The sequence below is a fragment of the Dipodomys spectabilis genome, unplaced genomic scaffold (assembly GCF_019054845.1).
Source record: "Dipodomys spectabilis isolate Male_0828 unplaced genomic scaffold, ASM1905484v1 ptg000001l, whole genome shotgun sequence".
In the NCBI taxonomy this organism is placed as follows: Eukaryota; Metazoa; Chordata; class Mammalia; order Rodentia; family Heteromyidae; genus Dipodomys; species Dipodomys spectabilis.
In genome coordinates, this window is record NW_024870678.1 from 17411733 (window position 1) to 17435708 (window position 23976).

Here is a 23976-nt window from a genome sequence, read left to right on the forward strand (position 1 = left end):
ATCTCAGCCTCCTGAGTTGCTAGGATTCCAGGCGTGAGCCACCGCCACGTGGCTCTCTGGGATTTTTTTTTTTTAATTGAGTTATTTTTTAGGAGACATTTGAAAAACATCCTTGAAAATCAAAGTGCACTCAAATTCTTTATAATAATATGCTTACAATATCATTTAAAAGAATCTGTTCTTTTGTTATTTAACATATTATTCATTGAAATTTTATTGAGGATTAGAGAAACAGTTTTTCTTGTAGTCATCTTAAAAGGAAAAGCAAATAAGAGGGATAGAGCTAAAAATGCAGAATAAATTAATATTTTTAATTTAATTTTAAAAACTATGAATTGGCTTATTTAGATGAGTTCTAAGAGTTTTTGAATGTGTGTGTCTGATAATGTTGTCATGGAGATTCTTTTTTCATACAGTCACACTGAGATAGCTGCTTTCTTCATTTAATGCTTCTGAACATTAAAAATGTCAAGTTTAGCTAGGAAAGTTAGAATTTAATGGAAATGTTAATATGTTGTATTGCTTTGGATATTTTCAAATCTTGTAATAATTTTCATTTGCGCATTGTGGAACATATTGAACAAGTTTTTATTCCATTGATCACTACCTTGGTTAGAGTTAAGCCTGAGATTTTACCACAGGAAACCTACTGGATTAACAGGATTTGCCGCAAAGAGTGGGAGCAGAGAAATGTTGGCGATATCAGTGGGTGGTTTGTTTCTCTGTCCAGAGAAACACACACAGTGCAAGATATCTACAGTGTGTCCTGTAATTGTGTTCATTGTCATTCAATGACATGTCTACTGCCACTTGTTAAATGCAAACTATATGTGTGTGTATATACACACATTATATGTATGTATATAGTACATATACGTGTACTATATATATATATACGTAGATATATACATATACTATTTACGTATATATACATACTATATATATACTATATAGTATATATATATATATATATATATACTATATACTATATATGTATGTATATCTATCTATATATATATAGTACAAGACCCCCTCCCCACACACATATTTCCAAATGAGTAAGGAGCAATGAGATTTTCACAAGTTTTTTTTCTACACTAATCAGGGAGAAATAGTAAAAATATTGTTAAAAATATCACCAAATGAGTACATATGCATACATAGACTAAGAAGATAAAAAGGAAAATTCCATTGAGTGAGAGTCACTGTAGGTAAAACCAGAGTCTCTGTAAAGAGGAGGCAGTTTGTGGAAGTCTACATTTTCCCAGACTTCTTACATGCACCCTTGAGTTTTCAAACTTCTTTTCTGGAATCTGAAAGCTGACGAGCCTGTGCTATCTTTTTTTAAAAAAATAAGTTTACTAAGCAAAATCTTTACAAACTAATCTCATATAGCAAAGGAAAAGAGGAAAGCGCACTACTTTTGGAGGAAAGAATGGATGTGACAATGAGAATTTGTACCATGACGTCATTTGTGATCATGAGTATTTATCACACAGAAGAGCAGTCTCAGAAAAGATATGTCAGTTGTCTTTAAATATCTGAGAAAATAGGATATATACATATATATATATATATATATGTGTGTGTGTGTGTGTGTGTGCATCACTTGTACAGAAGTGTGGATTAAAAGTGCATTTCATGTATTGAATTATGCCTTTTTCCTCCAGTGACCATCTATTGGAATTTTTGTAAAGCTCCACCTATGGCAAAGAAAACTTGCCAATGAGACACATTTGTTACACACACTTCTCCATTCCGCACTTTTTAATCAGCATCATTGCCATTACACTGACCAAGAAGCTTGCCTGCTCATCCATCGGATCCCTGTCACACTAATACCACAGGGAGCTGGGAGAGCTGCCCTGTTATTTCATTTTCCTCCTGTCTGTCTTGCTATCCAGGTACCAATAACCCAGGACAAGCATTTTACCAGAGCAGTTGTTAGAGTAACTTGAGCTTATATCTCAACTTATTTTCTACACAACAATACACTTTCCTGTAAATGTTAGTAGTGTCTCATAGATTAAATATTTGGGCTTAGTGACTTATTCATTCTTGTTGTTGAAAGACAAGCTGGTACATGCATATTGTACTGATTGGTTATAGAATGTGTCAGGAAGATACTGAAGTCCCCAGTATCCTCATAATTCACCCCAAAGAGGTAGGTATTGTGACTGTCCTAGTTTATAGACAAGAAAAAAGATTATGCTGCTTGATTGAGGTCATACAGCTAACAAGAGGCCCAGGAACTTCCTGAAGCCACATCTGGACAGCTGTTCTTGACATGTCAGTAAGCTGGCAACACTTGGAAACCTAAAAACTTTCCACAAAATGTTCAATACAACAAATTGTAAGTAAAGCAGACTATAGCTTAGATGGAGAAATATTTGATTCCAATAAGCAAGTTTCAGTCACTAGCTCTGCCTGGATCTTTACACATTGTTTCCATCCAAACTGTATGTTCCTGTTTCCTGTGTCCTTAGAGATAAATTGCTTCAGTATGTTTTTTGTTTGTCTGTGTGAAGTTTTCCCGAAGGTCATTTTCAAAGATCCAGTAGAAATCATCCATCTTGAAATTAGATAGATGAACATGAAGTATAGTTTTGCTATCTACTAGGTGTTTGGCCCGGTACAGATGACTTTAACTCTATTTTAATCTAGAAAATGGTCATATATTTTTCTTTTCAAATTATGTCAGGAGGATTAAATATATTAATAGGTATAAGTGATTGGTCAAGAGTTTGGCCTAAGTAAGTGTCAATAGTAGGTGTTATGAGTGAACATTAGAAGAGAGATGATACAGGCTGGGGTCTGGCTCCAGTGGTAGAGCATAGACTGAGAAAGCCTAACGTCTCGAATTAAAACTCTAGTGCTGGAAGAAAAGAAGTGATACCATCCTAAATAAAAGTCCTGTATCAATGTTGAGGATGGGTGGGAGGGCTCATTCTTTAAAAATAAATCTTCTAGTATAATGTTCGAAATTATAATATTTTTAATTTATAATGCAAAATATGGAGCTATTATGAATCATATTATTGAAGAAAATACACTGAGCTATAGATTGGGGCCTGAGATAAATTAATCTCTGCTATAGACAGGGAGTGATATAATCTTTGAAACTGGTCAGTAAGTGAGGCAAGTGCTCTACCACTTGAGTGATGTCCTCAGCCCTGGTCTTTTCCATCTAAGTTAGCTCTCCTTTGCAGAAGGAAACACTGTTTTTGTCCCCAAAGCTGCTGATATTGACTTTACCTTACTTTGTTAAAAACAATGCTAATCTATAAGCCTTTCGACTTGTGAATTTTTCAACATACTTATTTCAAAAAATTCCATATTTCATAAATAATAAAAACTTTTAAAACTAAAAAAAAATTTCAAGTTCTAAACAGTTCATTTTCCGAATTGCAAGAAATGACAGTCTTCATGTATATGGAAAACAATTGTTTTTTCTATAGTGCATTCTATTTTAAGAGCTCTTGAAAATTTAGTTAAATAGCCTTGTGGTAATGTGGATGGGAGTCAACAGGAAAAAGACATTAATTCCATACATTATCAACATGAACACTTTTTGAGTAGTAACTAATACATATAAGGCCAGAGATCTAAATCTGGTAAGATAAAATTTCAGTTTTTAAGAATCTCAGATATTAGATGCTGGAGGGGATGTGGACAGAAGGGAATCTTACTTCATTGTTGGTGGGAATGTAAACTTGTTCAACCACTTTGGAAAGCAGTATGGAGGTTCCTCAAAAGACTTCACATAGAGCTCCCCTATGACCCAGCAATCCCACTTTTGGGCATTTACCCAAATGTTTACAAACAAGACCACACTAAAGCTACCAGCACAACTATGTTTATTGCAGCATTATTTACCATAGCTAAGATATGGAACCAACCCAGATGCCCCTCAGTAGATGAATGGATCAAGAAAATGTGGTATATATACACAATGGAATTCTATGCCTCCATCAGAAAGAATGACATTGCCCCATTTGTTAGGAAATGGAAAAACTTGGAAAAAATTAAGTGAAGTAAGCCAGGCCCAAAGAAACATAGGTCCCATGGTTTCCCTTATTTGCAATATCTAGTATATGTATGAGTCAAGCGGAAAAGGTCAGATAATGTGATGTTAGGAAAATGAACCCTTAGATATGTATTTTAATGTGTTTTTCTTTCATGCATTTGTTTCTAACGCATTTATAAGATTATCTCTTTGTTGTTTTGTATGTCCTTCCCCCACAGTATAACCCCTGCTTTCACTGTATTTGATGTCAGTATAACTTGTGGAGGAGATGGGGAAAAACAAGTCATTTAAGGATACAGGTGGACCTGTTGCAACAATGAGAAGTACAAGTTGTCATGTCGAAAACGAGCTTTACAATGTTGGTGCAGGGGGTGGGGGGGGTGGGCGGGGGAGGCTGGGAAGGGAGGTGAAGGGTAAACAAAGGAGGAGGCTGCAATGCTTGATAAGAAATGTACACATTATCCTGCCCATGTAATTGTAACCCCTCTGTACGATATGTTCACAAAAAAAAATTAAATAAAATAAAAAAAGAATCTCAGATATATAGGCATCATAACAAATAAATACTGTTGAATTTAACAAAATTAAAGTTGGACTGTTCTGAAGGCATCTACGTTTATGGTATTAAATTTTACACTGTAAAACCCGGATACCCTTTCCATAATAAAGTTACAGCCATAATAATAATAATAATAGTTACAGCAATAGTAACTACAAACATGTTAGATACCTGTCCTCAATTAACTTAATTGACTTTATGTGAGTTTCCAGTTGCAGATGATTGAAATGAAAGTTTAGCCTCTGGTGACTGCTCTGCTCATCTGTCCAGTGAAATGCCAAAGAAATCTGATAACTGTCTTTGCTCCAGGGATCAAGTCAAATCATTGGCATCATCCATTGTAGTATCTTCCTGTTTTCCTTTTTATTGTCTTTATTTCATGAGGACTTTCTACGTAAGGCACTGTTAGTTGACAGCAATTTGTTAAGTCACTGAAATCTCAGGAGAAAGGTTTCTTACTCCTGAAATCCTCATTCATCTCTGATGGCCTGGCATGGATCATGTGCTCAGTCATGTGCTTGCACATGGTGTGGTGAAGTTACATTCCTAAGAATTTCAGGGATGTGAATCTGCCTGACATGTATTCCACAACGGGGAAGTGCTAGCTAGGACTAGACTCAGTGCTCCTTCTGAATGACCACCCTATCTCATCTTGAAGCACTTTCCAATTGAGACTACTTGACTTGTTTCTTTAATTTTGTGGGAGAAAACTATTGTTGGTTTTAAACCTAAGCAATAAAAGATGCCCTCTGAAAACTTCTTGCGAAGAAGGAGGCTTTTACATATAAATTCACTGTATTTGGTAATTAATGTCTCATGGATTCTAGCAGAATTGACAGCCTGTGTGATCCACTTGCCTTCTCCAGTCATGCTTATTAAGGAAATCAGAACAAGACCTGTTTGTGTGCAGGCTGTGTTTGTATTGGGACTCTGGGTGTGTATGTGTGACTGTGTGTCTGTGTGCATGGTGTTTGTGTGAGGGAGAGAAAAAAGTTAGCCATTAGCTGGGTACTAGAGCTCATGCCTATAATCCTAGCTATTCAGAAGGCTGAGTTCTGCGGATAGTAGTTCAAACCCAGCCTGACTAGAAAAATCATGAGATTCTTATCTCAAATTAAACACACAAAAGAAGGAAGTGGAGATGTAGCTCAAGTGGTAGAGTGCTAGCTTTGAACAAACAAAATCTCAGGGATAGTGTGTAGGCCCAGAATTCAACCCCTATTGGCACGCACACCGTATGATGTTAGCTTTTCAATATGCTATGGTAATTTTGTTGAATAGGAATAATTATTTTTCCTCTTTCAACTTTGTAAAAAGGACAACTTGAAGTGTACTGTATAAAGTAGATGAGCTTTATTTCTAGAGATAACTAAGAAAGGAACTAATTTCTCAGCTATTTCTAAATATTTCTGGTGTTTAGAATTTTAGATATTAGAACCATTTAAAATATTAAAATACAATATTAGATATTAAAATTCAATATTGCTACTTTTTAGAAATATTTCAAATTATTTCTAAATAAAGTATTTCCGTATGTACATTTGCATATTCCCAGGTATATGTTTATTGGGCTGATTCTTGAAATGATGAAAGTCAAATGTTTTATCTTCTGAGAGTTCAGAGAACAGATTTTATTTTGCAGATGTTTTTGGTTTTTGTTAAATTTCATTGCTGCTCCTTCCTTAGTTCTGTAGGGATTTTGAGTTGAGATTGTTTGAGGTAAGCTTTGAATCTCAGTTTATAACTTCAACCAGTGGATTATTTATCAATTAAAAATGCAGCCATGCATCCTGAAGACAACGTTTATTTTGAATGTTGATGTGTTGTCATTATCAGTATCAGAGACCATGTTTTAAGGAAAATACGAACTTCATAATGATGCCTTGTGATATTACTCTTGAAGATGGCTATCATTTTAGCTGCTATAAAACAGGAAGAAACATCACAAAGCATTAAAATATAATATCTACAGTCACGGTAGCATACCATTAAATAAAATGAAGGCATGAATATTTAAATTAGAATTTGTTTTCATACCCCTATTATGTCAGGAGGAAATTGCAAGCTCTGGAAATCCTTTGTGTCTTATTGAAGAGGGATTCTGATTTTTATGGTTCTTTTAAAGAACTATATGCATCAGCAGAAGATAGCTAACAGTCATCATATTTGATTTTGTTCAACATTTCTTAAACACATTGCTGTTTCCATGCGGGTGTAGAGTGTCGGCATTTTTACATTACTAGCTCTTTGATTTAATTTTTATTCTTGGAGCTGACCTGTCATAAGGGATAAATCTACTACACAGGAAAGCTCTACTGTGCTTAAAATACAGAGACAGATATAATGTATTTGAAGGAAAACCTTACAAAAATCTTAAGAGATCTATTTAGGAGAGTTTGAAAAAATTCCTTTGGTTTAAGGCAGAGATATATTTGATCACCATACTCTAGTTTATGTGAGATGAACCTGCTCAAGTTTCAACTTAATGTCTGCCTTCTCCTCTCCTCCTCTTCATTTTTTCTTCCCTCTTCTCTCTTCCTCTCTCTTCCTCTCTCCCTTCCCCTCTCCCCTGTCTTCTCCTCACTCCTTCCTTGCTTCTCCTCCTCTTGCCAGAGATTGAATTTAGAATTCAAAGTTCACCGGTGTTAATGGATGTTCTTTAGTTTTTCAGAAGATTATAATTTAGGAGTATCATAAACCTACAATACACAAGCATGAGCAATGAAAATATTGAGAATAAAATTCACTCCACAAGAAAACACTGTAACAATGAAATCATTATTGAAAAACCACACATATTTTCCAACAGTAATAGGAGCTATCTTTAGAAAATGTTCAATGCAACAGTTGCTGGAATTATTCTACTAAAATATTGGGATTATTCTTTTAAATGATTCTATTAATTGTCCTAGTAAATGGATTTCTATTGCTTTGTGTGGAATTCATGAAACAAACAAAGGAAAGGATTGTGTAATGTTTATTATATACCAACAAATATTTGGACTTGATCTATAATTTGTTGATTTTCTCAAGGATGTTATAATACAAAATGATGGCTATTCCCAGTTTAGAAAGATACACTGGTAGAGGTTCACTAAGTTTTCTGTAGCTACACAGTGTGCAAGAGACAGAGCCAGGATTTGGGCACATATAAAGCATTAATGTAAGAGGCTGCCAAGAGAGTTATTGAAAGATGAAATTTTGGGTTCTAGCTTCCCCCATCAGGACTTGAAAGTTAAAGGTCAAAATATATGGAAGTATGCAACACTGTGTTAATCTTTTAAATAGAATAAAATGTATTTTAAAAACATGCTTAAGAGGTTTATACTTCCCTGCTACAGCACTTGGATACATAAACTTATAATATTATTATTTGTTTTCCCTCTCTTTATCTCCTCTTCTTTTCTGAAGGCCCCAAATTGGAGCTACCTATATTTGAAAAAAACTGAACATTGAAAAGTTTTACATTAAATAGAGCCATTAGGTATTAAAAAAAACATTTTAAGTGATTTTATTTCTTAAATAGGAACTACCTAGGGTGGTAAGTATGGAGGTTTTTGGTTTCTTTTAGCTTACTTACTGTTATTATAAAGGTAATGTACCGAGGGGTTATGGTAAAGAGTACACTTCTCTTTGAACAATCTCACCCCATCCCTTGTTCTCTCCCAGTTTTTCCCTCCCATCTCTATCCATGAGTTGGATAAACCATTCTTAACTGTCTAATGAGTACCACTGCTGTATTTGTTTTTGTTTTTTGTTTTTATGTCGGTCGTGGGGATTGAACTCTGGGCTTGGGTGCTGTCCCTGCACTCTTCAGCTCAAGGCAAGCGCTCTACCTCTTGAGCCACAGCGCCACTTACGGTTTTCTAGTGGTTTATTGGAGATAAGAGTCTCACGGACTTTTCTGCCTGGGCTGGCTTTGAACCATGATCCTCAAATTTCAGCCTCCTCAGTAGCTAGGATTACAGGCATGAGCCACCGGTGCCTGGCTCCACTGCTGTATTTGTTCACCCTTTGTCCCATTATTTCTGTGCTTCCCTTTACCCTCCCAAAGACAGATAGTGATGGTTGAATACTGGTTTTAAATGGACAACCAAATATCAGGCAATTCAGTAGAAGTATGCTTTGAGCGGAAAGGAAAAAATAAACTGATAAAAAGATGCATTGTTTTGATTCAAAACATATTGAAATTTTCACTACTCTGTGTGTGTGTGTGTGTGTGTGTGTGTGTGTGTGTGTGTGTGTGTGTGTGTGTGTGTGTGTATGTGTTTGTGCCAGTCCTGGGGCTTGAACTCAGGACCTGGGCACTGTCCCTGAACTTTTCTTGTTCAAGTTTAACACTTTACCACTTAAGCAATAGCTTCCTCCTCTCCTTCCTCTTCCCTCTTTCTCTCTCCTCTTCTTCTTCTTCCTCCTCCTCCTCTTCCTCTTCCTCCTCCTCTTCCTCCTCCTCTTCCTCCTCCTCCTCCTCCTCCTCCTCTTCCTCCTCTTCCTCCTCCTCCTCTTCCTCTTCCTCCTCCTCATCCTCTTCCTCCTCTTCCTATCCCTCCAAATCCTTCTCCTCCTTTCTCTTTCCTTCTCCCCCCCTCTCTTTTTCTTCTCTAGTTATTTTGAGGTAAGAGTCTCATGGACTTTCCTGCTCAGGCTTGCTTTGAACTGTGATGCTCAGATCTCAGTTTCTAGGGTAGCTAGGCTTACAGGTGTGATCCACGGCCATCACTCGGCTTCATTGTCACCTTTATAGCAATTACATGAGATATAAATAGTGATAGCCCTAGAATGTGGAAATCCACAGCAGGAACGTGTCAGATTTTTTTCAGACCCTCAGTTTTGCTCAAGGGAAATTTTAAGCAATATTTTAATATTAAAAATAAAACTTATTATGCAGTAGAATAAAATATTTGCATTTTAAAAGTTATCCAGCCTGACTCTTCAAAGAAACTTCAGAGTGATATTTGTTAAGTTGGAAATTGGAACAATGCCACCAGACCCCAGGGTGTATCTATTTTTATTCTTAACTACCTTAGGAAATTTTTTTTTAAGTTTGAAATATTTCTGAGACAATGCAACTTCCCATATATTTTTCTATTTTAGGTGGATAGTACATTTTTGGCACTTAATAGGAGCTCAGGAGTGTAGTTGAAATGGGGAGGGATAGTTTTGGAGAGTCTTACAATGTATTAGTCTGTTGATCAAATAAAATAGATTAATAATATTCTTATAAGTGAAAAAATAAGATATTAATAAATAATATACAGGAAAGTTAATGATTGTTATTACTTTGAGTACTGTTATGGGGCTTGAATTTAGGTCTTCACACTTATCATTATTAATTATTATTATTATTTACTCAAGTTTACCACTCTGCCACTTAAGCTACAGCTCCACTTCCAACTTTTTGCTTTTTAAGTGTAGTCCTAAGATTCTCTTGGTTGTATCGGCCTGTGCTGGCTTTGAACCATAATCCTCAGGTGTCAGGCTCCTGAGTAGCTAGGATCACAGGTGTGAGCTCTTTTTTCCTGAAGAAGTTCAAGATATTTTGCACAGTATAAGACTATTTTTAACTTGTCAATTATTGCTTTCTTCAAATGATTTTTTTTTTACTCCTCTCTGCTTGGTCTAAGCATGATTGTCTACAGCTTCTATTTTATTTGCCATGTCAAAAATTCATGGTTACTTCTCAAATAATACTGCTTTAGATGGCACAAAGAAGTACCAATATAAACCACAGACCCCAGATGGCAGCCTCCCAAGTAGCTAAGATTATAAGTCAATAGCACCTCACTATAATTTATTTTTAAATGTTAGACATGATCTATTTCTTCCATAGATGACAGACAAAAAACAATCTCTCTGATGCAATCTTCATTACATTTCATGCTGTATCATCCAACATACATAAAAATATTTCATGTAATAAAAGTATAAACAGCAGAGCTCTGTGCTGCGCTGTGCACAGCACTACTTTTTGTACACTTTTGACTAGTATTAGAAATCCCCTTGTAATAAACAGATATTCTTAGCTTTCTCTAAATACATTTCTAATTCAGAAATATCCTTGGACAGACATGTCCAATTCTTCACTCCTGGACATTTATCAGGTGAAGTTTTAGTTTGGGGAATTGTTACTTACAAAAAAAAATTCTAGATTTCTTTATCGCCATAATTTGAATAACATAAAAATGAATAGCATAAAAGTGAATAACATGTAAATATTTTTTCATGGGTTATATGGCCAAAAATGTCTTACTATTCCTCTCTTTTAAAGAAGCATAGACAGGTTATAAGATGAAATGTTTCGAGTTGTAATATCCTTACATTTCTGCTTTCTGCCTCTCTCTGCCCTGCATTCAGCCATGCTGGCTGCTTCAGTGCTCCTGAACACATGACACATGTTTCTAGTCCTTTTCACTGGCTTGTCTTCTGCCTGAAATTCTTCTCTGCAAGTTACCTTCAGGCCTCATTATCTTCCCATCTATTAAAATTACTAATCTGGAGCATTCTCAATTATTCTACCCTTATCCATTTATTTATTTTTGCAAATGGACACTGTCATCATCTCTCCTGGTCTCTCGAAACAAATCCATCTATTTCTTTCTTTAGTTTTATTACTTTCCAATATATTACAAAGATGGCTTACGTATGGGCCAGTGTATAATTTCTTCTCTATATACCACCACTTTACAAGATGGTTTGTATTTTGTATGGCATTATTATTTTTGTTTATAATTTATATACCTATATCCACATAACTCCTAACAGCTAACAAAATATCTCACAGATCTGAGCTTACAGCTTAGAGGCAGAATACTTACCTCTCATCTGTGAGGCCTTGAGCTCAGTCTTCATTATCAGCACACATACTTATGATAGGAATTAAAAGAATATAAATAAATACTTTTCTGATTTCACGTCTTATCAGGGTTTTCCTGGCCCATATGGGTCATTTGATTTTTGCTTCTGTACACCTTTAAGTGTCTTCACTTGATCCCTGGTATTCTGGAGTTTCATGATAAAATGCACACACTGTGCCTTGAATTTTTTTACTGATTAGCTTTTATATTTAGTTCATAATTAATATGTTATTTATCTGTAGAGTAATTCTCAGTTTGCTGTTGATTTCATGGATTGACTTTATAGCTCTTCTATTCTTTTAATTTAACTTGCATTGTGAAGGTAATATACAGAGGGGTCACTGTTACATAAATCAGGTAATGAGTACATTCCTTTCTGCACATCGTCACCTCCTCCCCCATTTCCTCTCAGGTTTTCCCCTCTTGATCCCTCTTCCCCACTCCCCCCCTGCCAAGTTGTATAGTTTATTTTCAACATAGTGTCTCCTGGGTTTCACTGCTCAATTGGTTCATCCTTTGTCCCACCCTTTCTATGTTTCCCCTTCCCCTCCCCAAATCAGATAAATTTACATACATGACAAAGGATACAGAAATCAAAAGCAATATTGCTCTTTTACATTTCTCAAAGGTTCTTATTTTCCTTTTTAAGAATTGCACTGATTTCCACTCTTCATCTTTGTCTTATAACATTTTTTGTTGCTGTGATATTTTAAGAACTCTCCTTTGCTTTGATACCTTTCAAAATTAATATATCATCCTGTTATTGTGTCAGCATTCCACTTATTTTGCTAGTTCTATGAGATTATGGAATAGTTTCAATGTTTTTAATCTTACCTTTGTCTTAAGTTTCTAAAAGAGAATTTGATTATATGTTTTATTTTCTGTCTTACATAGTTTTTATAAAATGTTTGAAGAAAATTGTCTGCCTAGTTATTTTAGCAGAGACAATAAAATTGTTAGATCAATGCTTGTCATAAAAGCATATTAATTAGCACATAATCAAGCTGCCCTTTAACGGGAGACTTTCAAATATCTAGGGGTCTATATTAATGGATATATATTTTCCAATCGTTTGTATTCTAGCCTTTGGAGTAATGGCTAATGAACAGAATGAGCCTCACTCTTCTCAATATATGGATTTCCACTCTTTGTGTTCAATCTGGAATTTTGCCCTTCTTCCCATTGTGCACTGCATGAGGTCTAGACACTTTGAGTCAATTTCTCTAGAGAATAAATCCCTGTCTCCTTACAACACGGGATTTAGAAGGTATATTTTATGGGATTGGCAAAGGGACCTAACTCTGATTTTGTAACACCAGCTCTGACTGCTATCTTAATCAATCATTTGGTGCCTCAGATTTCGGAGATTTTTTTTTTTTTAGGACTCAGCAGCAAAAATTGAATTTCTTACCGTGGTTTGCTTCTTTGTTGAGATATATCATCCTGTCCCCCTTTTTTTGCCATGGGCTTATATCACTGACTGCATTCACTCTCTTTCCTTTCTCCATGAATTTGTTGACATTTTTATCTGTTGTCCTCATCTGTCCAGATAACTAGTATCTATATATCATTTTATTAATTAAATATCACTTTAGAAAATTTTATATTAGGGTTTAATGTGTTTGTTCATGGCCATCTTTAGCCAAAGTTATAGGTGTTAGTATTTTAATGTAAAATATAAGTAGAATACATTACTTCTATCCATCTACTTGAGTCTGATCTATGCTATGGTCACATTACAGTTAATAGCAAAAAAACTATTTGATTTTATATATATTTATATATGATGACTTAAGATATATGATAGCTCCATTATTATTGTGATGAAGGTACTTATGAGTTATTTTTTCATTTTTATGGGACTAAGAACAATGAAAATATAGAATGTCTACATGAAAAGCCCTGCTAGACATTGGATCGTGATCTTTAGTTACTAAACAACATTGTAATAATATTTCCATTGAGGCATAAAGAAGAGTTCTAAAATATTTAGTCTGAGGCTATGTAATCCATGTGATATGGCTTTCTGGTTCTTAGAGATTAATAAACCCCAATCATGGATGGAATTAACTGTAAAAATTATATGGGCTTATTTACTTGATAATGGGTTGAATTAATTAAAACTAAGTTCAAGGTCAATGACCTTATGATCCTTAAACTAACAACAGAATATTCTTCAAAGCAAAGTTAACATTTTTAGTCATATCTCTTATTAATGAAAGGACAAAACATACTCACATTTCTCCTCTTCTTGAAAAACCTATTGGGAGACATTAAGCAAATTATTTGTCTTTTTTTTGGAGGTTATGGAGCTTGAACTAGGGTCTGGGCACTCTCTTTGAGCTTTCTCATTCAATGCTAGCCTTTTAACTCTTGATGTACATCTCCACTTCCCATTTTCTGGTCAATTGGAGATAAGAGTTTCATGGGCTGGCTTTCAACTGAGATCTTCAGATCTCAGCCTTTTGAATAGCTAGGATTACAGGCATGAGCCACCAGTGCCTGGCTTTTATCTTTTAAATATTACCTTTTTAGAGCAATTACAATGACAGCAATAACAAAATGGCACTAGGAGAATGTTAACCTTAGAGAACTAAAGGGTCTTGTTCTGGCATATCCTTTTTTTTACAAAATGGTGGAGTCCTTCTACTTTAGGAATCGTAGGTAGGCAAGGAGAATCTTGTCCAGTTGGGTCATACCCTTAGAGGGTTTTGTTGTTGTTGTTGTTTTCTGGTTATTTATTTATTTTTAGTGTTACTGCAAAGGTGATGTACAGAGGGGTAGGTACTCATTGCATTGGGAAACGAGTACATTTCTGTTTGCATAGTGTCATTGTTTCCCTTGCTTTTTCAGTTTTTCCCTCCTCCCCAACCACCCCCAAGTTGTAAAATTCATTTTCAACATTGAGTCTAGTGAGTATCCCTTTACTCTGTGGCTCCTCCGCTAGTACTGGTGGCAGGTGACAGGTGACAGTGAGCAGCAACAGTTGGTGCCCTCTAGTGTTGCAGCTTTGGAGTATGCCCTGCGTGTTGGCAGTCTTAGCCCCAACCCAACAGCCATCAGTTACAACCCTTTGCTGTGGGCATCCATCCTGCTTACGCAGTGACTGTAACTTGGATATCAAAATCCGCGGTGTCTTAACAGCCTGTGGCAAGTGCTACTTGACAACATTGCATGCTGCAAAGGCTCTTATACCTTAAGGTTTGGGCCTGTTTACTTCTTTAATGTTAAGTTGGGACACTGGTTGTCTGTGCCAGTTGTGGTATTCCTCTTATGCAATTAAGGTTTCCCCTCTGAAATCGGAAGAAATGACTGCAGCGTCACCTTGACTTCACTCAGGCTTATGATGTGTACTTCCTTCACAAGCTCAAGCTGTTCAGTCTTGATACTGAGACATGAGATTTGCTTTCAATGGATTTACCTTGTACAAGTGCAAAATGGTGCTAGAAATGGGAGCCAAATGACTAGTAAACACTGTGAAGTTTTATTACTATATGCGGTCTTATTACTACATACATTCTAATTACTATAGATGATCTTATCACTATGTATATTACTGAAAGGAAAAGGGATATAGAAAATGCTGTGGTGATAATTGAGAATTTTCCTAATTATCTAATTATCTTGTTACTTAGACAGCACGCCCAGACATGGAAATGTACTTGAAGTAGTGTCTTTTATGATTGAAAGCTTCCCATCTGGCTATCTTCAGGCTCTGTGTTATGTAAAATTCTCTTGAGTATTTTCCACTCTGTGTTCTGTTTACTGTTTAAAAAAACTTAAAATGTTACATCAAAGAATTGTCATCAAAAGGATCTCAGAAAAACCTCAAAAAATGCAATGATTGTACTCAGCTATTTAAATCATTAGCAAGGATAGCACTGTTACCCCAGCTTCTGAGCTAACTAGACCCATCATGTTGCCCCCTTCATGAATGCTTTCCCATGCCTAAAATGTCTGCAAGTTACTAATAAATACTGGCAAAGAAAGAGGCTACAAACAGGCAAACCACTGCATTCTAGCTGACAAAATTCATTGAAATGCTATATGTGTGAAGCACCTCAAAATTCATCATTTGAATAGTCTAAATTATATTTCACAAAGAATGCAGTGCACTTGGGGTATGCTCTTGCAACATTCTTTTAGGTTAATTTAATGCAACATGCAGATTTTTCATATGTTTCACGGGTGGAATCCCAGAAGATCATGTTTTATCTTGTGAGCTTTGATTGTGTGATTACCTTTCATAAACAGTGGTCTTCCATGCACTGGGGTAAAAAAGTCATGTTTTGCTTTGGAAGTAAGTGGATGGAGAGAGAAATCATTAAATACTGAACTGTAGAATTGCTGTGGGTTGCAAGAGTATTGAGTGAGTTGAATGACTTGTATTTTAAGAATGAGAGTGATCTCTATCATTACTTAAAAAAATATTTTTCTATGATACCTGACACAGAGGAGGAATGCTTGATGAGTAGCCAATGATGTTGAACTTGTATTTTCCAATTGACTTGTTTTTCTCATGAAGGCAGCATTTTAGTGAAATTGTGTTTGTTTTTCTTTCTGATAGGTTCTAATTGAAGTTTGAAGGTTCATTACACAGTGCCTGGGAATATGTTGTCAAACACAATTCACCTCTCTCATAGTGAATGTTGGCATAATGTTGTACCACAGAGGCTTCAGAGCACTCAGCTGTTATGATATTTGGCCCCCTATTTCATTTATCATGAACAAAATTTCTCCACTGCTTTGAGTTTCTATTTTCAAATGTCAATACACTGAAGAAATAATAAAGAATAGGTATGAAGGCAAACAGATAACTGTTAGCATTCAAAATACACGTTGTAGGCTAATCTTCTGACTCCTTCAATTATATTGAAATGATGCAACTTTATGTTTCACAGCTGTATCATCTGAAATGAAAAAAACAGGCCATGCTATTTTGTCAAAGTCATCTTCATTTAAGCTTCATATGAAAAGTGAAAATATAAAATGCTTGCTCTGATTACATACAGTCATTTCACATGGCAGGACATTCCTGACTTTATTTGGAAGATTGAATACATGTCAGAATGGTTTGACGTTGCTCAGTAAATGAGTCTACTTCAGAGTGAGGACTGTTTTTATTAACAGATTTTATAAACTAGGTTGCTCGTTTCCACTTCCACAGTAAGAACAATCTATCATCATAAACCTGTAACATAAACGTACAGGATGCATTCTTGTTTCAAAGTCTGTAAGAGGAGTCCCCTCATGAACAATTTATATGAGAGGGTCGTAAAATGAGGTTTGGTACAGCACAAGCAAACACAGTGAATGTTGTGTTGTTCAGGTACTTTTTATCATGAAAGAAGATACTTTCAATGATTTATTAATCTTACCCTAATATATATATTTGTAAATACAAATATACATATATGCAGATATATATATATATATGTATTTGGTATATAGCAATTGGAAGGAAAGGTTTATATTGTTCTTAAGTTCTGAGCTCACCAATATCTTTGAAAACCCAAGCAGAAAGATGATCTCTGTTCTACTTGGAATGTTTTGCTCTCTTTGATATCTGTGTAATATTTTTCTCTTACATAAATTTGGTAAAATTCTTTAAATATTCATGTATTTTAGAAAACACAAACTGTATTTTATTAGAGGAGGAAGAACATTGGTCTGAGAATACAAATTAGTTTTTATAACATGGTCATCAACTTACTAGTTCTATTTATTTCATTACTCCCAGGGGGTAGCAACATGAAGTATTTGGAATATTTTTTTTCTTTTATTTCCATTGTTTCTTGCTTATTTGAATCATTCTTTTTTATTCTTTCTGTTCAAAATCTCTACACACTCAAAAGAAAATGAGATACAATTTAAAAAGATGAAATTTTGGAGTGAAACTTTTTGTAAACAATTAAAGAGAAAAATAACTATCGATGGCACTATTCCTGTATTTAAACAGTTAAATATTGCTTGGTGAGTTATATCTACTTTATAATGTCAATAAATCATCTTTAATCAATCTCCTAGTGTTACTCACCCTCCCGATAACAAAATTTGAATCTTTCTTTAGACATCTTTTATTCATTTTCTCCTTAAGTGTAGAAGCTATAAATTAAAAATATGTAAGAAAAATTTATTTTGGTCCATAGTTTCTCTTTTTGTTGAATTATAACTTGTTCTTTTGACAATTAGCGTGGAAAGCATGCTAATATAATCTGTTCATCTTTAGAGCCATCTGACTATTCTAAATCACTTCTTCTAATGTTATTAGTTGTCAATAAGGAATATTGGATTCACAGATAAACATAAGAAACAAAGTCTTTTTGAGTTAATATCTAATATGTAAACCTTCACAGATCAGAATTAGATTTAAAATAACACAGATTTAAAAAATAACATTTTATTTTATTATTTCTGGGACTGGACCTTGAGTTTGACCTTGTACCAGAAGGACAAGTTTACTGATTGCCCTTTCTGGTACACAATTCCCTAAAAAAAGGTTCATATATTTTAAAATATTGTGACTGTCCTTATATGCTGTGCACATACAAATGTAATGATTTAGCTCTGGTTTATGAGCTTGACTATTTGAGATGAATTCATTTTAGGGAACACAGATTTCTTTAAATTGTACGTTCAGTGATCAAGTTTCTTGAGGATCCTTCTTTGGCTCTCAGCTCATACACAGATCCTTTAAACAGAAATAAAATAAAACAATACATATAGACAAAGACTAGAAACAAAAGAAAAATAATTTGAACTCCTGGGATTTTCCATTGTTTTCTCAATGCTAAATATTCATAAAAAGTAGCTATTCATTCACATAATCCCTCTGAAAATGAGTTAAGAAAAAGTAGGTCATCGTACTGAGAAATGAGCTTTTGCTTTACCAAATGGTTAATTTTGTGTTCTTTAAAAGAGCAAAGATCAGCTCAGCAAATAAAGTACTGGTAATAATGAAATTCCTACATAGAAGAAAATGGTCTTTTTGATTAATTAAATTTCATTGTATGTGTGTTACATAAAACCGATTTCAAGGGTACAATTCTTTCTCATTATATATTAGTGAAGGTCCAAATTTCGATGAGCGACTCAAATGTAGGTGAGAACGAGTGGCCATATACTTCAAGTAGATTGCTAGAAAATCTGACTTGAATTTGTGACAGGCCAGGCCCTCATCCCTTGGATTTGTCTATGTCTGACAGAATCTCTATGTCATTATAAAATACATGGAATCTAAAACAATTTTAAAAAGAACTATGCATGAGATATATTTTAATATGAAATGAAAGAACAGTTGTTGCTTTGTCTGTCCCTCCCCCACGGTATAACCCCTGTTTTCACTGTATTTGATGTTGGTATAATTTGGACAGGGGAAGGGAAAAAACAAATTGTTTAAACAGGGATACAGGTTGACCCATTCCAACAATAAGATGTACAAGACGCTATGTTGAAAAACAAACTTTACAATTTAGGTGGGGCAGGGGGGTGTAGTTGTGGAGATGGGAGGGAAGCGATGGTAGGGGAAAAACAAGAAATGTACTCATTACCTTGCTCATGTCCAAGGAAGCACAGATTTTAGTATGCAGTGGGTGGTGAAAGTTTGACTTTGAATTGTGCATCTTGGGTTATTTCTAACTTACCCAGTCTCTAAAGATCACAAGATTCCAAGCTACAGGGCTGTGGCTGTTCGAGGATAAGATTCTTGACCCATTCCGTACCTGCATTATTTCCCTCTAGTCTAGACTCTGAGAGCCAGTTTAACTCATTATAGACTTGCATTAAACAAATCAATCACTCTAGTTACTTTCTAAGGTTGTTAATAGGTTCATTCAATCAACCAAAGGAAATCTATAAGATATGACAATTAAGGAAAGCAGTGGCTATGCTGGCTGTATTCAGGGAGGCCTTTATAAAATGTCAGAATATAAAACTGTAGTCAAAGCCAGGCACCTGTAATCCTAGCTACTCAGGAGGCTGAAATCTGAGTTTCATGGTTCAAAACCAGCCTGGGCGAGAAAGTCTGTGAAACTCTTATCTCCAATTAACTATCATAAAACTGGAAGTGGCACTGTGACTCAAGTAGTAGAGTTCTAGCCTTGAGTTGAAGAGCTCAGGGACAGCACCCAGGCCCAGAGTTCAAGCCCCATGACCAACAACAACAACAAAAAATACTGTAACCACTACTAATGAATTTAGTGTAGCTATGTGCTCTGGGGAAAAGGACTTAGTAAACATATTGAGATCTGAAGCAGATTAATTTCATTAATTCACTCTAGCATACTTATATATGCTACTCCTTATTCGAAACAATGGGAAAACAGGAGAGAAAAACACTGTTCACAAGATGTTTGTATTTTGGAAGAACTGGTGACCAGAAGAAAAAACAAACAAGGAGAAAAATGAACAAGATGCTTTCATCTAATGATAAAGGGTAGGAGGAAAATGAAAGAGGAGTTGTGATAGGTCAAATCCTGGGAGTTCATTTGACAGAGTGATCAGAAGACTAAACAAATGATGTGTTAGTTGAAGGGCCAACTGAAGCACAGGCCAGATCACACAGGACTTTGTGTTACTTGAATTTTATTTTAACTGCATGGAAACTATGAGGCGTTTTTGAAAATACTTGCCTAATACTTTGACACTGTGTCATGTATTTGGAAAATACATCACCAACATATAAGAGCTGGAAGCAAGTCAGGCGCCAGTGACTCATGCTTGTAATTCTAGCTACTCAGGAGACTGAGATCTGAGGATTGTGGTTCAAAGCTAGCCTAGGAAGAAAAGTCCCCATGAGACTTTTATCTCCAATAAACTCTCAAAAAAAACAAAACAAAACAAAAAACAGAAGTGACACTGTGGTTCAAGTGTTAAGCACTAGCCTTGAGTACAGAGAGGCCCAGGGACAGCACTCAAGCCCTGAGTTCAAGCCCCAGGATCGGGGAGAAAAAAAAAAAGAGCTGGAAGCAGACAATCCTTCTAATCAGATGCAATAGATACTTTACCAACTTTATTATCTGCAATCTCCATTCTCTGGAAGAAGGCAAAAGTCCTTCTATGAAGAGCAGAGCTGTTCTTATTGGTTGTGGACCCCAAAACCTAAGCAGATACAAGTTGACACCCATTACAGTGTTAGCTCTGGCTGAAGATATAGCTAACGGGAAAGGATTAATGTCAAGGAACAGAAGATGACAGGAAAAAAAAAACATTTTTTCTCTTCTTTTTGTAGTATAAATAATGATAATAGGAAGTTATAATGATCACATTTATGAAATTTTCCAGAAATATCTTGAAATCCTAGTTTATTACTTTATGATTTTTCAGTTTCTTGAAATCTTAGTTTATTCCTTTTTGATTTTTCAGTTTCTAAAGACGTCCCAGGTGCCATTAATTTCCACAACTCTTCTCAGAATTTTTATATTACAACTTTCAGTGTCATTTGTTTTCTTTTTTCCCTTCCTCCCTTTTTCCTTCCTCCCTTTTTCCTTCCTCCCTTCCTCCCTCCTTCCTTCCTTCCTTCCTTGCTTCCTTCCTTCCTTCCTTCCTTTCCTTCTTCCTTCCTTCCTTCCTTTCCTTCTTTCTTTCTTTCTTTCTTCCTTCCTTCCTTCCTTTCTTTCTTCCTTCCTTCCTTCCTTTCTTTCTTTCTTTCTTTCTCTTCTTTCTTTCTTTCTTTCTTTCTTTCTTTCTTTCTTTCTTCCTTTCTTCCTTTCTTTCTTCCTTTCTTTCTTTCTTTCATTTTCTTTCTTTCTTTCTTTTCTTTCTTTCTTTCTTTCTTTCTTTCTTTCTTTCTTTCTTTCTTTCTTTCTTTCTTTCTTTCTTTCTTTCTTTCTTTCTTGCTTTCTTTCTGTCTTCCTTTCTTTCTTTCTTTCATTTTCTTTCTTTCTTTCTTTCTTTCTTTCTTTCTTTCTTTCTTGCTTTCTTTCTTTCTTTCTTTCTTTCATTTTCTTTCTTTCTTTCTTTTTGAGATAGAGCCTCACTATAGAGGCTAGATTGACTTTAAACTCTGAACCTTCTCTCCACTTCTCATGTATTGAGATTACAAATTTGCATCACTGTGCCCAGTTTCTGTTTATATTCCCTTTGACTTTAAAGAACATAAAAAGTTTTCATGGCAAATATATAACAGCAGTACTATTTGTGTAAACAAGTAAAAGTAAAAGTGCTCTCTCCTTAGAAGATATTTATTTGCTTAGAAATCACAGGTGGGTGTGCACGGAACAAGTATTGTGTGAATATCAATACAGTACAAGTACAGCTGCTGTCACAGTTATATTGAGGGATAAAAACAGATAACATATAAACACATACACTAGAAGATGGAGACTTGATTTCCAAATTAAATAGATTCAATAACATGAAAAAAATCTCGCTCTTAGGAGAAAAACCTTCTTAACATTTTTTTGAGGGGCTGGGAAATTGGCTTAGTGGTAGAGTGCTTGCCCCTCATGCATGAGGCCCTGGGTTCAATTCCTCAGTACCGCATAAGAAGAAAAAAGCCGGAAGTGGCGCTGTGGCTCAAGTGGTAGAGCGCTAGCCTTGAGCTGAAGAGCTGAGGGACAGTGCCCAGACCCAGAGTTCAGGCCCCACAACTGACAAAGAAAAAAATCTTTGAAAATGCATTGCTTATAAATTACACATTGTGCCTTTATTATATTTAGTCTAATTTCTATAAAAGTTGGAATGATATTACTTTACATCATATTTTAGCCAGATATCTTTTCCAATTTGTTTAATCGATAAGTTTTGCAAGAAAGTTGTTATGATAACTTTTATTCTATAAACTATTTTAAAGTTTGTTCTTGGATAAAATAGAGTTACAAAAAAAGCAGAAATGCTTTTCACTATTGAAAGCAAACATTCTATTATTTTCAATAGTTTTCTTTGTTCTATAATTAACAGGATTGAGAGTCTGAAAAAGTTTTTTAAGCTATATTAGATTTTCCCAGAACCTCAGAAATACAGTTGAGATGACTTTGGGAGGATCTATGACTGAAATTTAATATGTTGAAAATTTCAAAAGAGGTATGCTTTATCTTTAAATATAATATATATTTATAAAATGTTCAAGCAACTTTTCTTTAAAATTCATTACTGAATAGCAAAAAATTAACTTTCCTAACAATAGAAACTTCAATTGTGAAAAATTATAATACTCCATTCTATTCAGGCAGTGTATTTCTTTTATCTAGTCAGGAAGCTTTTCCTTACAGTGTGTTTGCCTTTTAGTAAAGTGGTCATCACTAAGTTGTTCTTTGGTTCATCTACATTAGCTGTCTTCTAAAGGAAATGAATAAGCTCTGATTTTGAAAGGGAATCGCCAATAGTTACAAACATTGCTAACTGAAGTTGTCTCTAGCAAGAGATTAGTTAGTCTTCCGCTTGCCCCTTGAACCTGGATTTCTTATGGAAGAACTGGTTTTATGGTGGCATGGGGAAGGTAGGACAAGAAGCCCAAGATATTCTTTTCTGTAGCTGCCATGGGGCGTCCTTATCTGCTGCCATTTGCCAGCCTTTCATTTCACACAGGAAAGAGGGTTCATGTTCCAGCAGCTTTGACAAGCAAGGTGAACCCAGCTCTTTCCCTGCAAAGGCACAGTGAGGTGTGAAAGAAAAATATTTAGTCTCTTACACAGTGAGAGCATATCAAAACGTTTTTGTTACCATATTTAAAATTCAACATGGCACATCTATTGATGTTTTTAAATTCCACACCTTATTTCAGCAGTCAGTGATTAACAGTTTTGATGTGCTTGGGGTTGTCACACATAGCAATGAAGTAGGGAAATTGCCCTCAAGAAAATGTATAACATTACATGGACAGAAATAAGACGTGGATATTTTCACAGAAGGACATTCTGAAGTAAGAATACAAAGAACACAGACGGGAGTCGGGGGGGGGGGTAGTGTGATGTGAGAATGTGGAGGATGGGGATCACAGACCGGTGAGTTATCAGAGCATTTTAGAGACAGCAGGACTTGTGCTAGGCTTATGTTGGGATTAAAGGAGAAAGAAAAGAGGAAGTCAGATTGTTTCAGTTGGAGGTATAGAGCCAGAGCCTGCAGCGGGGATTTTAATATAAATGGTTAGAGGGACAGGGGCTCTTGGAAGACACCAGTAAGACAGTAAGGAAAATGAGGAAAGGCAAAGGAAGAATCTGGAAGATGTTTGTCCAGTAGAAGCTGAGTCTATGCCTGCTGCATGCATGGTATGGGCTGCAAAGAGCTCTGCCTCCACAGAGAGGATTTTCCCTGTAAGAAGCAAGATACCAGCACAGGAGTCCTTCTCTGGCTGTAGGCCAAGGGAGTGGGGGAAATACAAGTGATATAATCTGCTAGGTGTATGTGGGGCAGGGGGGGAAGGGGTGGGCACAGGGGAAGGAAGATGGCACTCATCTCCAGAGGCAGGACTCCAGTCATTGCAGCCAAACCTGACTGCAGGTGCAAGATGAATGCTCAGGCCTGGTAAAGGGCTCTGGGTGAGGCACCAGCAGAATTTCCTACACTAGAAAAGAATAAATGAGTAGTGTGGAGCTCAA

At 35.6% G+C, this 23976-nt stretch overlaps 1 protein-coding gene across 1 annotated transcript in view; it reads left to right on the top strand.

The window, feature by feature from the left end:
• Positions 1 to 23976, top strand: part of Lama2 (laminin subunit alpha 2) — a 556565-nt gene that overhangs the window by 40539 nt on the left and 492050 nt on the right. The window lies entirely within an intron of this gene.